At 36.7% G+C, this 16,344-nt stretch overlaps 1 protein-coding gene across 3 annotated transcripts in view; it reads right to left on the reverse strand.

Annotated features, from left to right (window-relative positions):
• FILIP1 (filamin A interacting protein 1) overlaps nucleotides 1-16,332 on the reverse strand; it is a 179,428-nt gene extending 163,096 nt beyond the window's left edge. For 2 of the 3 annotated variants that reach the window (XM_081293684.1, XM_081293682.1), the window contains exon 1: nucleotides 15,989-16,332. The gene's annotated coding sequence lies outside the window, so the exon portion shown is untranslated. The remainder of the gene's footprint in view (nucleotides 1-15,988) is intronic. The other variant, XM_081293683.1, reaches the window with a different exon arrangement.
• Between the last annotated feature and the right edge of the window lie 12 nt (nucleotides 16,333-16,344).

Below are 16,344 nucleotides of genomic sequence, written 5' to 3' on the forward strand. Positions count from 1 at the left end.
TGGACAAAAACATGATTCATTCACATCCTGCTCAGAATAGAACCACACAGTGCAAGACTTCATTACACTACTCAGAATAGTACACAATTTAAAACTTATGAATGTTCATTTCTTGAATTTTCTGTCTAATATTTTCAGATCTCAGTTGACCTAGGGTATCAGAAATCATAGGAAACAAAACCATGGATACTGTATTTGGCCTAGCAATCCCCAAAGTAGAGGTTGGAAATAAAGCACAGTTGTGGTCATTATTCAGACATACAGTGTAATTAATTCAGTTATATATGATACTTGTGCTCACTCCTCTTCATTTGTGGGTATGAGAAAAACAAAAATAACTCATTCATTTGGCCCAATATATGAAAAATGACACTTGGAAGGACAACCTGAATGATAAAGCACCATTCACCTCAGCACATTCTATGCAGGACCAGACAACAAAGATGATTTTAAATGCCTGCTTGGCTTCAGATGCTTAGTAGCTAGCTTCACTCAGGGTAACCTTACAGAAGAATCTTCTTCCAAAAAAGGGCTTACCCAGAGGAAAGCAGAAGAATTCAAGCACACAGGTCTCAGGTGAGATTTCATTCACATCCCAGCTCTCTACCAAATTTGTTCACCACGTGTCCCTGTTCTCAGCCCAGCAAGCAGCTGGGAATCATATACCTCCCTCACAGAACACAGCCCACACACGACTCTGTGACTGGAGCTTGGGCTAGCGCTAGCCTTTCTCCATCCCATGGAATACCAGGCAGAATTGATGACACCTGGTAGTGCACAAGATGATGAAGCAGAAATTATGATCTCTTGTACAACAGGCATCTTGGAAAACAACCCACAACAAGTGGTATTCTGGATTCTGTGGCTTGTCTATGGACTCAGGCATCAGAATGGTAAGCTGCATGACTTAGGAAGATGAACTTTCTGGGTCTCAGCTTCATTATCTCTCACAAAGGGTTTGGAGTCTATCATATCTTAGCTTCTATCAGTATCTACAAATGTTATAGTAAAACAATATTATATGTTATAGTAAAACATTTTTTTTAGAGTAATTCATGAACTGGACAGATTGCTCAAAACTTGAACATTAGGGGCTGGGGTTGTGGCTCAGAGGTAGAGCGTTCGCCTAGCATGTGCAGGGCCCTGGGTTTGATTCTCAGCACCACATAAAAATAAAAGTATTGTGTCCAACTACAACTAAAAATAAATAAATAAATACATAGATAAACTTGAACATTAGTAACTTTCATGAATCTCTTGCCATAATACCTCATTTTACACACCTGTCTCTTGGTTCTTAACTCTCGTGATCTAGTTATGTGTCCATTTTGATTATCAGTTTGTATTTTGATAATAATATTATTCCAGAAATAAGCTACCATGGAGATGGACTTGACACGTCAATGACGAGGCAGAATGGACTCCGTAGCCTTGGCCCAACAACTAATCCAGCCAGCCCCCTCCTAGGAAATCCAATCAAGCAACTGAGGAAGAAGTATGTTGACTTCTTTTTTAAAAAATAAGAGTCTCTAGGTCTGCCAGATTTTTTAGAAGTCAGTAGGCAAGATTGGAGAACAATAGGAGGAAAAGAAAACAATGTATTCTCAAACTTAACATGTATTTAGATCTTTTATTTTTCAGAATGAAAGTGCACATATTTTTCTTCTGATTATAAGAATTTTTGGCACATATTGTTGAGGTGCTTTTCAGGAAGCTTGTGCCAGTTGACTTTCCCACCAGCAATATATAGTATCTATTTCCTCAGCACACTGGATATTGTATTTTTTTTTAGTCCTTTGTTAATGTGTAGGTTGAAATAACACTATCCTCTTTTAATTTGAATTTTTAATTACCAGTAAGGCTAAACAGTTTTCACATGTTTGTTGCAAATTATTTATGTCATTTGTCTATTTTTCTATTGATGTATAGTTTTTCCTTATTTATTTAAAAAAGCTCTCTATATTTGGAATATTTGGTTTTGATTATTTTGCCATAAATTGCTGATCAAAGTTTAACTTTGTTCATGAGAATTGTTTCTTTGTTTTTGTTTTTGTTTTTCTGTGTAAATTTTTTCTTCAAATTTTGGAATCAAATATTTTAGCCTTGTTTTTCTGGGTTGCTGCTTTTTATTTTTTAATCTTGCTCAGGGAGGTCCTTCCCATCCTGTGTGTGTCTACCTATGTATATATTTGTATGTATAGTTATACCTATACATCAGAATTTTTCTTTCTTTATACTTAAATTTCTGCTCTAACATATTTTTGTATGACATAAAATTTTATTTTATTTTTTACAGTTATTTCAACCACACTGATGATTAATTAGTAGTTTCACTACAGATTTGTAACATCTCTACTCCCTAACATTAAATTCTTATATAGGAGTGAATATTTTTCTGCAATTTCTATCATTTTCCCTTATCCTCCTCTTCTGATATGAACTGGTTCTGATACCACTACCAAAGTGTTTTAATCTGTGTGGTTACAAAATTAATTTTAATATGCAGTAAGGCAACCCTCCCAACTTGAGCTTCACAAGTCTCCTGGCTATTACACAAATTTATTGCCTCAACAGCAATCAAGTCTTGAAGTAGAGTGTTGAATATGTGTAAGTATTTTTTCACAGTGCACATACTTATAAAAGTCCTAAAGCAAATACTTTTATAGGAAGCATTCATCGCCCCTTTTTAGACATAGTGAGAGTGGTTACAGCTTTGAAAGAATACTCAGCAGTGTGAGTGGTAAGGATCAGGAATTTTCCAGTCCACAAGATGTATATTTGCCTGGCTCATTGCAGCCATGAAAGATTTAAAAATGATGAACATATATGTACATAATGGATCCTCTTCACAATATCTTTGAAAACATTAAAATTATCCAGTAAGTGAAAGAATTCAATTTATTAGTTTCCCACCATTTGTGGAGCTATGTGGACTTGTTGCAACAAATCAAATGTTTGAGAATTTCAATTGCATTCATTTCTGCTGCATTCCCTTAGATCTTGCTTGTCAGGCCCTAGTTTATTTTCAGCTTCTACAGTCCCTCTTTCCCACAGCAAGAATCATGTGATATTTAATGGATTAAATTTAACAAACATTTATTGGACCAAGCTCTGACCCTTCAAAACTAGGTGAGTGATCCCACTTCTGTGCTCCCACAATACTGTTTACTCTCTAGCCATATGGTCCTGAATTTGTGTTTGTTTTATATGTACCTTCTGTTAGAAATAATATAATATTGACTGTTGTATCCCAATCCCTAGCTTGGTGCCTAATACATATTAGTCCTGACAAACATTATTGAATGTGTGAATGATGCAATAAAGATCTCTAGCTCAGTCCTTCAATTTAACATCACTTTAGTTGTTTTGACATTGTATTCAAATATGAACATCTCACATCTCTGGTGTGATATCTTCTCCACAGATACCCTGTTCCTGAATCCAACCTGCTGGCTCTCCTTCCTGTTTCTGCTAAGTTTGCCTAAACAGCATCAGAACTCAGCCAGGCTCCACCTGCCTGCCAAAATACCCAGTAAACTACCTGTGAGACCCTCAGATTCAGCTGCTGGCTTGGATGACATCTTATGCCTTATCATCTGGACCCTATGTTCTACTTGTCATGCTCTCAGTTCTGCTCCAGTTCAGCCCCTTTCCAGCTACACTGTATGAGCCTTGCCTGACTAAGCCCAGGACATGTTCTTCAAGATGAGCAGACTGAGTGGACCTCCCTCTTCCGATTTGCTTCCATACAGCCCAAATCCTTTTAAATTCTCACAGAATAATAGCAACAGCACTGTGGAAATCCAAATTCTATGAAATTATCTGGAAATAGAAATTGAAGTAATAATATAAGCCAGATATAAATCAAATTCTAGTTTCTAATTTTTCATTAATACTACATGGAAAAAACAAGCGCTTTGTTTTTTTCTTTAACCTCTCTCACCCTCACTCTCGCTCTCTCGCTCTCTTTCACACACACACAAACAAAATTCTTCTCTTTCTGAGAAACCACAAGACAATTCCATCTGATTTCCCCCACTCCCGGCCCTGTCCTCTCTTCAGTTTGAGCTCAGTGCTTCATGTGCTCATTTTGGTGAGATTCCATCACAATACATCACCAGGAACACATGTGCTCCGCTGGGACTTTATTCCCTGGAAGATGTGCATGGTGATGTAAATAACAGCATCATTAAAATTTGGAGGAAGTGATGCGAGAAAGAAAGCTGTGGTGAAATAAGGCAAAAATCAAGCAACTATAATCAAAATTTCCTCTTGGAGTAATGTTGATAGTATGGACTCTGATAGGGAAATTCAATGGTATTCATCAGCTGGAACTGTCAGCAGTAACATCAATTAAATGGCAGCTGTTGCTTTGCCACTTGTAGGGGAGTGGAGCAATCCTAACTCCAAAATAGATTTCCCAGGATGAGAGCATTTCCAGCTCATGAAGTCCAATAAGAGTCTGGCTGTTTTTTCATGAACTTGAGTGAAAAGATGAGGGGCAAATAGTTGCACTTAGAATTGTGTTACTAGCTATGTCTTATGCTACTGTATTTAAGAGTTTTTGCCTGTTAATGGAAATACATCTATACTGTGCTAATCTGAGCTAGAGTCCAGATTCTGCTCATTAAGTACTGAATTGATTACTCACTGATACTTTAATGGACATTTAAAACATTTGCTGATTTTTAATTTATATTGTTAGAAAAGCAATATGTGACCATTAAACATTTAGAAAAAAAACTAAGAAGAGAAATAATTACTTACAGTCACAGATAGCCATGCCCATTTTTATCAAGAAAAATAATAAGTTCAATTCAATCAATAAAAACAGGTAATAATGTTTACTTTCTCAATTTCATGATAATTAATGGATTAAATTTAACAAACATTTATTGAGACCTAGAAGGCGATTCTAAAAACAGTTCTAAATCACAACTGAGTCTATCACATTCTTTGAATTTTCATTTAAATATTTATTACAAGACAATTATAATAATCTCACTTTTTGTTTAGTTTTTATTGCTCAAAAAAAAATCTATACTATGGTATTTGTTATTGGTGATTTTTATCTTAGAAAGCTTCATTTAACTAGACAATGAATATCAATTTTCTCCTAGGTGCAAAAAGTCCTGTTGAGCAGAATGTTAAACTTGTGGAATCAAACAGAAAAAACAGTTCCATACAGGCTACCTAAAAAAAAAAATGTGGGTTTTTAAATGTTCTTCAGAGTACTTTGACCCACTGACCTATCAGTTTTTCAGGACAGACCAGCTTGTTTCCAGTGCACCTGCTGCTATAGGAGAAGTGAAACAATTAATCCCTTCCTGCTGTTGTGGATATTATGAGAGGAATTAGGGAGTGAGTAGTATGAAAGTCCAGACAGGATCACAGGGAAAATAGGGAAGCAATCCAGACTTATAGGCAAGGAGAAAACTCAAGGAGTTTGTAACTAGAATGGCTTTGAAAAGGTAAAGAGAATGTGTGTCCAAAATAAGGCATAAAATGTTAAAATGTTGCATTGGTCCACAAAGGAAAAGAAAAACAAGATATAAGAAGCAAAGTTGCTGGGGAGAAATGCAGCACTTTAAAAGAGTTTCAAAGAGAAAAAGTTTTTTCCAACTGGCCCATTCACTGGGAAAACAAAGAAGAAGTCAAGAACCCAATCTCCAGTCAATCAGAAAACCTAGTTAGTGGGAACTAAGGGCACCAAAGCCAGCTGCCACTAGAGCCTGATGCTGAAACAGGGGAGCAGCTGCCATTTAACACCTTATATTCTCAGAGTGAGCTCCAGAATAGCAAAGTGATTAAGCGATCACAAGCACAGGCTGAGGAGTCCAACTGCCTGGACTCACCCCAGCATGGCCACCTGCTTGTGGGGGAGCAATTTCTTTAGTCTCTTTATCTGTAAAATTTACAGCATATGAGAATCTGCCTCATGGAGTTGTTACTGCCTAATACATCAAGACACTCAAAACTATTAGCAACTACAATGTTTATTATAATTATGTGATAGAAAAAGCAAAAGACTAGGACTCAGAGGACTTAAATTCTGGTCCTTGCTCTGCCTGTAGTTCTTCTTATGTGCCTCTTATCCAGAACTAAGGTGCAGTAATAGAAATGAATCCAGGAAGCAACTGAAGGATCCTTAGTCAAGATGTTAAAATCGAAGTCAGGTAATGATCCTGGGGGTCCACTCACTTGAACCAGGAATACAGCCATTGCAAGGTGTGGAAAGTGCCCTCTGCCAAGTGTCAGCTGAACTCAGTTCCAGACCCAATTCTACCTGCAAGGAGGTCTTTATAAATTCTGCTGAGTAACTTCACTTTGAGGTGGTCCTATTTAACTCATCCTCAATCTTGAGTACAAATCATAATCATATGTAAACTGCCAAAATACTCTAATATTTGGGCACCCTCTCAAGCCAACTTGAATCAGAACCTCTGTGGGCATAGCCCAGGCATATGAATTTTAAAACACCCCTAGTGACTTTGAAAACCACAGAATTATATGGTCTGATGGTCCCAAGTCAGCTGAGTCTAGATGTTTCCACTCTTCAGTTTCCTGCTGGTTAAGGGGAGCCCACGGACCAAAGCCATGTCATCGCCAACAATGTGAGATCCAGAACCTCATTCCTGTTTGCAGTCAGACCAGGTGCGGAAGTGCCAAGAGAACCAGGAAATCTTACAGAAGTCCAAGATAACTTTTGAATGTGATAAATTGTTAATATATTCCATTTAAGAAACATTAGCTAAAGAGTAAGGCAGAAATTATCACTCAGTTTTGTTGCCAAGAGAAATTTGGAATAATTGAATGAGAAAAAATATTTCCAGAAGCCAACCAGTCAAGCTCTTTGTCTCCAGCGGATGGAATACTAATTATTTTCTTCCTTGACACTGTTACACCTTTTTATACAAATACAGGAAAAGACAAAGGGGGAAATCTGAACTTATTGCAAGGAAATCAGAAGGACTTGCTGAAACGTTAGGCATCTCTGCCTTCAAGTTTTTCCATTGATTTGAATTAAACAGGTCTGTGTCATGGAGCACAATATCTTTGCTTCTGGAAGATGTTTAGCCTGTCAAACAGCAGTAATACAAGTCCTGCGCATCAAGCAATAAAGTGTGTGTGTGTGTGTGTGCGCGCGCGCTCGCGCCATCTGAGAGGGGGTGAGGTGGGGGGAAGGCTTAAGATGCACTAGTATTTCACCTTATAGAATTTCTCAGAGGGAAGAAATTCATTCTGTTCATCCTATATGAAATGTTGATTTACTTAGGACTATTTGATACACTGGAAATGTGACATGTTTAGGGCCGCTGACATAAGAAAAAGCAAAGTGTTATCTGTTTCATCAAAATTTTATTAAAATGTCTTCTACTATTTCTGAAAATCTGGAAGTTGAATGCCAGATATACAAATAAAAACTAAAAAAAATAAATTCAATTACTTTCAAATAGACATTTAGCATCATGTAGGCAACTCTTGTTTTAAAAGATAAAAGAATGAAATAAAATATTCAATAAGGTGTTTGTGACACTGTACATAGTAGTAAATCTCTGGCTGAAAAGTGTCAGATAATTTTCCTTCCATTATAGCGGGTTCTCTATTTTGTTTTGTTTTGTCTTTGGTTTTCTTCTGATGAAATAACTTTGTGCCAGATTGCTGACTCCCTACCTAAACAAAGTTATCAGGAGTAAATAAGATGTTACTAGGCAGAACAGACCTTTTGTCCTTTTCTTCATGGCCTCCTCTGACCAACACACACACATACACACACACACACACACACACACACACACACACACAGAGAGAGAGAGCTTCTTAAGAGAATATGGCTACCAACACCAAGATAAGTATTTTGTAGAACTTCTTCTTGAACATTCACAAACTGAATGTTTATGATCAAGACAGATACCTGGAGAGCATTTCAAATGTTAAAAGAGAAGGCTGGGTCCTGGGTTGTCAATAGGAGCAGCAACAGACCAAATTCCAAATGTATCAAATGATGTAGCCATAATTGTAGCCATAATGGATCATAAAATCAAATTTTCCTTGGCATCTCTTCCAGGGAATTGACTCAGCAGTGTCAAAACCAAGAATCACATTGCTCCATCAATAGCTGGAAGACTTGCTTTTGCATTCCAATGCCCCAAGCCCAGTTCTTCAAGGGCTGCCCAACTCCACTGGCCACTGAAGCTTCTCTGACTTCACTGTGGGACCCTGGGAAAGAGGCCTCCTTGACTTTTTTTTAATGCAAAATCTCTTTATTCTTTTACTTTAGTGAATCTTTTACAACTACAGAGGCAGCAGATTTCGCGAAGTTTCACATTCTACACTCATTAAAACTTTTCACCGTCATCTAGGTGGAGGTGTTCCTTGAACAACTGCCTACATTACAATAAGGTCAAGTTTTCTAATTTAAATTTCAAATCTACCATTGGGCAAGTTATATAATATTGACAAACCTCATTTTCCTAATCTACAAAAGAGGGATAAGAATAGTATCTTATAGGACTGAGGGTGTAACTCCATGGTAGAGCACTTGCCTAACATACACGAGGCCCTGACTTTGATCCCCAGTACCACCATCACCAAAAAACAAAACAAAACAAAAAAAAAACTCCTATAGTTGTTATAAGAAGCAAATAAAATCATCCATAAAGTACTCAGCACAATACCTGGTACATAGTAATCTTGAGTATATTTTGGCTATTATATATCATGCATAGTAAATATATTACATATAACTATTATTATCATTATATTATATATCATTATATAAGACTTTAGATGTCTCAGTCGTTGGCAGGAACACCTAATATGCAACAATCTATGGAATGAGTAGAAGGGAGCAGGTAGGAATTCTAACCCGAAGTTGCAGGGCCCCTGAGGAGTGAACTTTGCAGCTGGCTTATTCAAGGAGCAGAACAAGCAGCAGACTGTGACCAAAGCAGTTGGTTTTGTGGTGTCCAAACCAGAAGATCTCTAAAAAGACAACATGTAAAAGCTAAGCTTATATGTGAGGCCACTCCCTGATCCAAATACCAGGCTGCTCTTCAAGCATGTGTCACTTACTAAACAGTTAATGAAATACAAAGAGCTTTGAATACCTCTAGTGTCACATTTCAAGACTTATAGAATAATTAGGAAAAATCTGAGCTGGCAAAACTCTTCCTGGCTCGCCCTGGTGAGCAGACCATCTTTGTTTTCCTTTAGTGTGTGTTGTCGTCACAGTAACTGCAAGGCTCCAAATACAGGCCTGGGGTGTCATTTCCTCATGTACTTAGGCTGCCACACTGAAATAGCATTATGAACTCAGCAATGCCTCTTCCTTTCCTGTTGTGCTGTGATACCTCAAAGAAGAAAGCTGTAAAATGAGTTACTTCAGACATAAGTATATTAAAGAAAAAGAAAGTCCATTTATTCCTATTATTGTATTGCCTATGACTCATGTGCGTGTATTGTGTGTGTGGGAAAACCTTATTTTTTTTGCAAAGATCTTTTAGATAAACAAGAGAAGTTGGCAGTAACTTGATTGTCTTGGTGATGTCAGTAGTCCACTGTTTTCAATCAAATCATCTTCTGGCCTTAAATCTTTAGCAAATTATTTTTTAAAGAATGCCTTTGACAAACTCTGATATGCTCATTTTATGACTTTCTTACACCTTTTCCTCACAAAGATAAGCAGCAGTTATTTCATTTCTTTAAGCTAACTTGGGAGGATTGCAGTTACAATGATAACAAAAGACTACTTTCAAGTACATATTTGTACATATAAGTGCATATAAGGTCCTTGGCCAGTGAAGCAACAATCATCATTTTCATCTATGTTTTGGTGAAGAAGATAGATGACAGCATTTAAGCAAGAGACTAGAAACAGAAAAATCCTTATACCTTAAGGGCTCAATTAAAATAAGATCATTTGCAATAAATTCTGCATTAACTTTAAAAATTCTCAGTTTGTTTTTCACAGGCCTCAGAAACACATAAATCACCCAATATTATGCACGTTGACACCATTTCCCAAAAAGGAAAAGCAACACAAACCTTCTTTTGACTTCTCAGTTTTGCTGTGCTTAAACAAAGCTCTCAGGGACAGGGAAGCATGGGGTGCTGGTTAACGTTTGTGTTACTTCATTTCTCTGCCGGGATTTTCTCAAGTTCTGCAATCAGCTGGTTACCAGCCAGCTAAGGCTGCTCAATTCATGTTTGACTTTCCTTATGCACCGTTCTTCCACAACAGGTCACCTGGCTTTTTAAACTGCCTCACTACTACCAGAGAGAAAACTGTGTCTTGCCTGTAGCCTTTTCTCCTCTCTCATTAGCTGAAGAATTAAGACTGAATATTTAAAGAAAAAAAAAACACAATTCAATATATTTTCCTGGAGGTCCTATATTTTTGCCCTAGAATTTCTATAAAGTAACCTGTAAAGCCAGGAAAAGTAATCTCCATTTTTTTCTTTTTCTTACTTTCTTTCTTCCTTCTTCTGTTTCCTTCCTTCCATCCTTCCTTCCTTTCTTTCTAGAACAAGGTTTTTGCTAGAGAAACACAATTTTAAAACTCAGTTTGCCTCATCTTTTTGAGATTCTTCCTTTCACCTGGGAAAAAATAAAGTAAAATCAAAAAGTCTAAGCTAGGGGACTGGGGATGTGGCTCAAGCGGTAGCGCGCTCGCCTGGCATGCGTGCGGCCCGGGTTCGATCCTCAGCACCACATACCAACAAAGATGTTGTGTCCGCTGATAACTAAAAAAAAATAAATATTAAAATTCTCTCTCTCTCTCTCTCTCTCTCTCTCTCTCTCTCTCTCTCTCTCTTAAAAAAAAAAAAAGTCTAAGCTACAGTTCTCCTGTGTAAGGTTTATTGCCACTAAAGCTACTACTAAGAAACTTCCCTACTTAGGGGGTGCTTCATGTATTTCTGTTAAATTAAATATGCAGAATATTAAGCATGCCAGCATATATACACATACACCTTTATGATATAATACTCTTTTGTTTGTCTTGGAACATGTTTTTCTTGTCATATTTAAGAATGAAAAGGATTAATGGCAGTGAATAACAAGAGTTTAATTCTATTTGGTAAGGGTGAGGTTAGCATGAGATGACCTTTTTTGGTCTTTTCATTTTTATCTGTTACTAGGTTAGTAAAAACAAAACAAATTATCTAAGAGAAGAAATAAAGAATGATAACTGTATACTGCATCTCTCCATGGAAGTCTCCATTGATACATCACCCAGGGTAGCTGGCTGTCAAAGAGGCACCCAAGTACTGTGTATAAACACTCTTTATCTCCAAGTGTAAATATAGAAACCATACAGCAGTTTTTGCTGTGGATGATTTCTTAGCCTTTTTAGTAATGCTTCTATAAGAAAGCAGACTGCTGAGTGATAAGGGAGGGTTTGAAACATAAATTCCATACTAAATTATTGGCTGCTGTTCAAACTGTGTCTGCTTAGAGTACCCAGCAGCAAAGTATGTCCCAAACAAGATTCCAAATTTAAACAATACATTCTTCTGCCTTCTCTATGATCTATGAACTTGAGTTCACAAACCATTAGTATCCAAGAATTTTGTGTACAACAAAGATTAAAGTTTTAAACAAATAACTACATTTAAAGTGTGATGACAAAGCAATAATAGATTAAATTTATTGGAAAATCTACCAGACAACTATATATTGTATTAAGTCATTTAATCTTGAAACAACTCAATGAAGAAGTAGCATTATTATTCTCATTTTACCAATGAGGAATCTGAGGCACTGATTTGCCTTTCCCGAACATATCCTTGTTGTTATATCTTCAACTCAGATTTAAGAAAAGAAAATATTTTTATTAGCTTATATTTTTACTTTATAAATATATATTACAATAACAAGTATAAAACAAACTTACATGGCAGACTTTTATGTCATTTATCTGAGCTGTTACCAATATTTTTCTCTTGAACTTTTATATTGAAGTAGATCTCAACCTAAGCTTGTCCCCCTTTCTAAAATCCACAAGTTTAAAGACATAAAATTAAACAAATGAGTGAAAATGTGCATTAAACTCCATAACATCCTAAATAGAAGACACCTGTCTCATGAAGAAATGTTCATCTGCCTAAAAAAGAAAAATGCAATTAGCACTATTTAGAATGTGTAATACTCTAAGTTTCACTTCTTTTTTTAATTTGTTTCAATTAGTTACACATGACAGTACAATGATCTTGACACTCTAAGTTTCACTTCTAAAAAATAAGTAAAAAATGTAACCATAGGGAATTAATGCTTAATGAATATATTAAATGTTTCACAATTCCACTGAAAAACTCCATAGTGATTCTTGCTGAATGCCCATTTAGAAGAGTAAATTTAACCTCTTTGTTTTTCTTTTGGTAGACACAGAATAAATCACTTCAGAAAGCATAATTCATGCTTGATATCATGCAGCAAGACTGCAGATCTCATGATTAAAGATGGTGCTGAGAAACATCTCTTTTTAAAAATATTTTGGAATGGAAGAACAATACAGAAAAAGAATCATATATATTTAAATGTTTTAATGTTCAAGCCCAGATTCTAATCCTTAACTCTCAAATAGAAGGATTTATGACTTAAATGCACTGTACCAAAGGTCACTATAAATAAAATCTGGCAGCGAAAAATGATAAAAGTATATTAGTTATAATATTTAGAGGTTTAGAAGTTCTGGTGCATACATAGAAGATAGACAGATGTCCTTTCTTTTTTTTTAAAGAGAGAGTGAGAGAGGAGAGAGAGAGAGAGAGAGAGAATTTTAATATTTATTTATTTTTTAATTCTCGGCGGACATAACATCTTTGTTGGTATGTGGTGCTGAGGATCGAACCCGGGCTGCACGCATGCCAGGCGAGCGCGCTAATGCTTGAGCCACATCCCCAGCCCGAAAGATGTCCTTTCAATTAAATTTCTGAGATACAACATCATCTCCACAACTAGATACATAGTTAAAATTGCTTGTAATTATAATTTTTCTTTGCATGCTAAAACCATGAGGGCTTTCCTGCAGAATTTTTTGAGTAAAAAGCTATTAACCAAATGTATAATCACTTTTCTTTCTTAATTTTATACTTATCCATACTTTTGATATACTCATCATCAGAAATCTAGAGCCACAAAAGTTACCACAACATCCAAAATGTTCATGGGACTGAGAAACTTCAAAGCCAATTGTATTAGTCAGCTTTGCATTGCTATAACCAAAATACCTGACAAAAACAACTTAAAGGAGTAAAATTTTATTTTGGGTTCCTGGTTTCAGAGGTTTAGTCTGCAGTGGGCAGACTCCATTGCTCTAGACCAGAGGTGAGGTGGAGCATCATAGCAGAAGAGCCTGGCAAGAGAAAGTTGCTCATCTCACGGTGGCCAGAAAGCAGAGAGAAAAGAGACTGGAGCCAGGAAGACAACATACAATTCCTGAGGGCATAGCCTCAGAGATCTACTTCTTCCATCCACAGCTCTACCTTGCACACTATTCCTTTAAAAATATTAACCCATCATGTGGATTAACTCAGTGTTTAGGTTACAGCTCATAATCTAATTGCCTATCCATGAGCTTATTGGGGGACAACTCCTATCCAAACCATTAGACCAACTGATATTTAGTAACACCTTGTATCTAAAAGACTTTATAAAATTGCCCTGGATTTAATGAGGCAAAGCCTACTCCAGAGTACCCTAATTCTAACAGAGCACCAAACTGTCTAAACTAGAAGAAATCACTTCTAAAAGTTATGGCCCAGAAAAAAATCAGGGTGAAGGGTAGAAGATACTGATCTGGGTCTTCAGGAGTAGACAAGGTCTTCACAGGAACAGAGAGTAAATGCATTCCAAGCATGGGGAATAACATGAGCAAAGGTGACGCACTGAAATGTTCACTGGGTATGTGTTTGGATAATGGACCATAATCTGAAATACCTGAAGTAGATGGACCTGTTGCTGAGTAATGGGAAAGAGACTGGAAAAGTTAAGTAGGTGCCAGACGATGGAAGGCTTTCAAAATACCCAGCCTAGGAGTTTGGCAGCAACTAAGAGTCCCAGTAGATAAGAGTAGACAGACAAGCACAGTAATGCTCTAGTGAAATTAATCCCGTGATCATGGGCAAGATGATTTGGGTGGCAGTGGGGGATGGAAGGAGGGGGAGCAGTATTAAAATCAGGTGAAGGGTGAAGAGAATGGAACTTCTTATGGTAGGAGACAAGGCAATGTATGATGAAGGGGAAGGGGAGGGTTTCAAAATGGCACAGAAACATGAACTTGCATAAATAAGAGAACAGATCTGCATAGTCATGAAGAGTTTGATTGTTCACATAGTGGAGGAAATCACATGGTTTAATTTGAGCTCTTCTTGACTCTTAGGAGTAATCTTACAGCCATGAAGACAGTTAATGACACTCAAAACTCCACTTCATCAGCAAACGTGGCTTTCACTCAGGGCCAAATACTGTGCTCCATTATCTACAAACTGTCCCACTGACTCCAAAAGAAATTACTTGCATAGAACTCATGGCAAGTCTTGGCATTAGAAAGCATTTGGAAGCCAACAATGTGACCCTTCCTAGGATAAAAATCAGAAAAACTTAAAGCATTTATTTCTGACTTTGCAAAACTCTTTCAAGATAAAGATTTTCATCTCCAGTAAAGCACTAGGAGTTTCTTCTCTAGTCCTAATGTTACCAAAGTGCATTTGCACCACTACTTGTACATATTCATTACGTATGATTAAATTCACTTAGTTTGAAAATTAATCAAGTAATCAGAACTATGAAATATAAAACATACTGAAATGTGTGTACTATTTCATTTTCTTGAACACTATATAAGTTTTAATTTGGTTTTCTTAAAATAGGAACATTTACCAAAAAAGCTGATACATTCTAATTTGTTAACAATTTGTTCAAAATTCATAGATAATTTCTTTCTCTATGTTGACAAAATAAACTTTAGCAATTTCTTTTAAAATGTGCTTTTATATCTTCTTTGATAGTGTCCTTAGCCTAGAAAATTCACTAATCCTCTGTGCAAAGTCAGCCTAACTACAGACCACAGGTATCAGTTCTAACCTTTTCACCAATGTACAGCCGTAACCTGTCAGATTCAACAAGTAATTGTTCACTCTAAGAAATTCTGCTAAAATTGCATAGCAAATCATGGAAGGGGGAGACAATAAACTCATCATTTAAAATGAGAACTTCCTTCACACCATAGTAAACACACCCATATATACATCCATGCAACTTAAGAAAGGATTCTTTTCTAATAAATTCAGTTTAAGTTTTTAAAACAGAATCTGTTACATCTATATAAAAGCACTGACTCAATTTATTTTAAAATATACACAACATGCTCCTGAGTAGTTATACTCAACAATTGCAAAAGTAATGATTCCACACCAGGCATACTTGGTGCCTACTGGGAAGCGTTTGGGGTAAGTGTAGTGTAATGAGGTCAGAATCAGCACAAGGTGTACCAGTGTAATCAGAGACCTAGGCAAAAAAAGACACGTAAAACAGCAAGTCCCAAGTGCAGCAATAGGAGTACCATGCGGGGATTTCCTCTCATTTACCATACATGAGGCTTAGCTCGTTTCAATAAATGAAAGTTATTTTGCTTCTGGGGAAATATCCCTTCCACTGCTTAGCCAACCCAATTGTGAAAGGAGCTGCAAAACTGTCTTTCGTCATACTTCTGTTACCTGCCGAAGAGTGATAACTTGGCAGAAATAGTTTGATGGCTCTTAAAACATTATAAAATTCTTTGTGTTTAAAAGGAATCTGTATAATCCTGAAACAGAAATGAAGTCACTGATTTTTCTTAAATAATTATAATAATTCCTAAATGTGTTATCACATAGTAGAACAGGAAGAATCAAAGGAAAGAGACAAGACAGAATCGGAGAGAACTGTGTTCTTGGAGAAACAGAAATTTCTTACGAGAGTAAGTAGCTATGTATTTTGCTCTTACCTGCCAGCAGCTCGTTTAACCAAGGATATGTCCTTTATGGAGGTAGTTTATCCTTTGAAGAACCCAGTGGCTTGTCCCACAGCCCAGGACAGACTCGAGTTCTGAAAAACTATCCAGCCCAAAAGAATACAGAGGAAAAAGCTTTTCCCACTTTCTTTCCTGGGTCTAGCCAATAGCTGAAGTCATGCAGGAAATTGAGTAGAGAGAGGGAAAGCAGCTTCTTCTCCCTGAAATCCTGATCAGCAGAAATTGGGAGTTGTATATCTCCCACCGACTTTTGTTTAAAAGTTTTTTCAACTGTTGCTAGGTGTTGTTGGGTTCTGAGATTAGGTTTCTCCTCTTCTGCTCCCTTCACA

The sequence above is a fragment of the Spermophilus citellus genome, assembly GCF_964194105.1.
Source record: "Spermophilus citellus genome assembly, chromosome: 5".
In the NCBI taxonomy this organism is placed as follows: domain Eukaryota; kingdom Metazoa; phylum Chordata; class Mammalia; order Rodentia; family Sciuridae; genus Spermophilus; species Spermophilus citellus.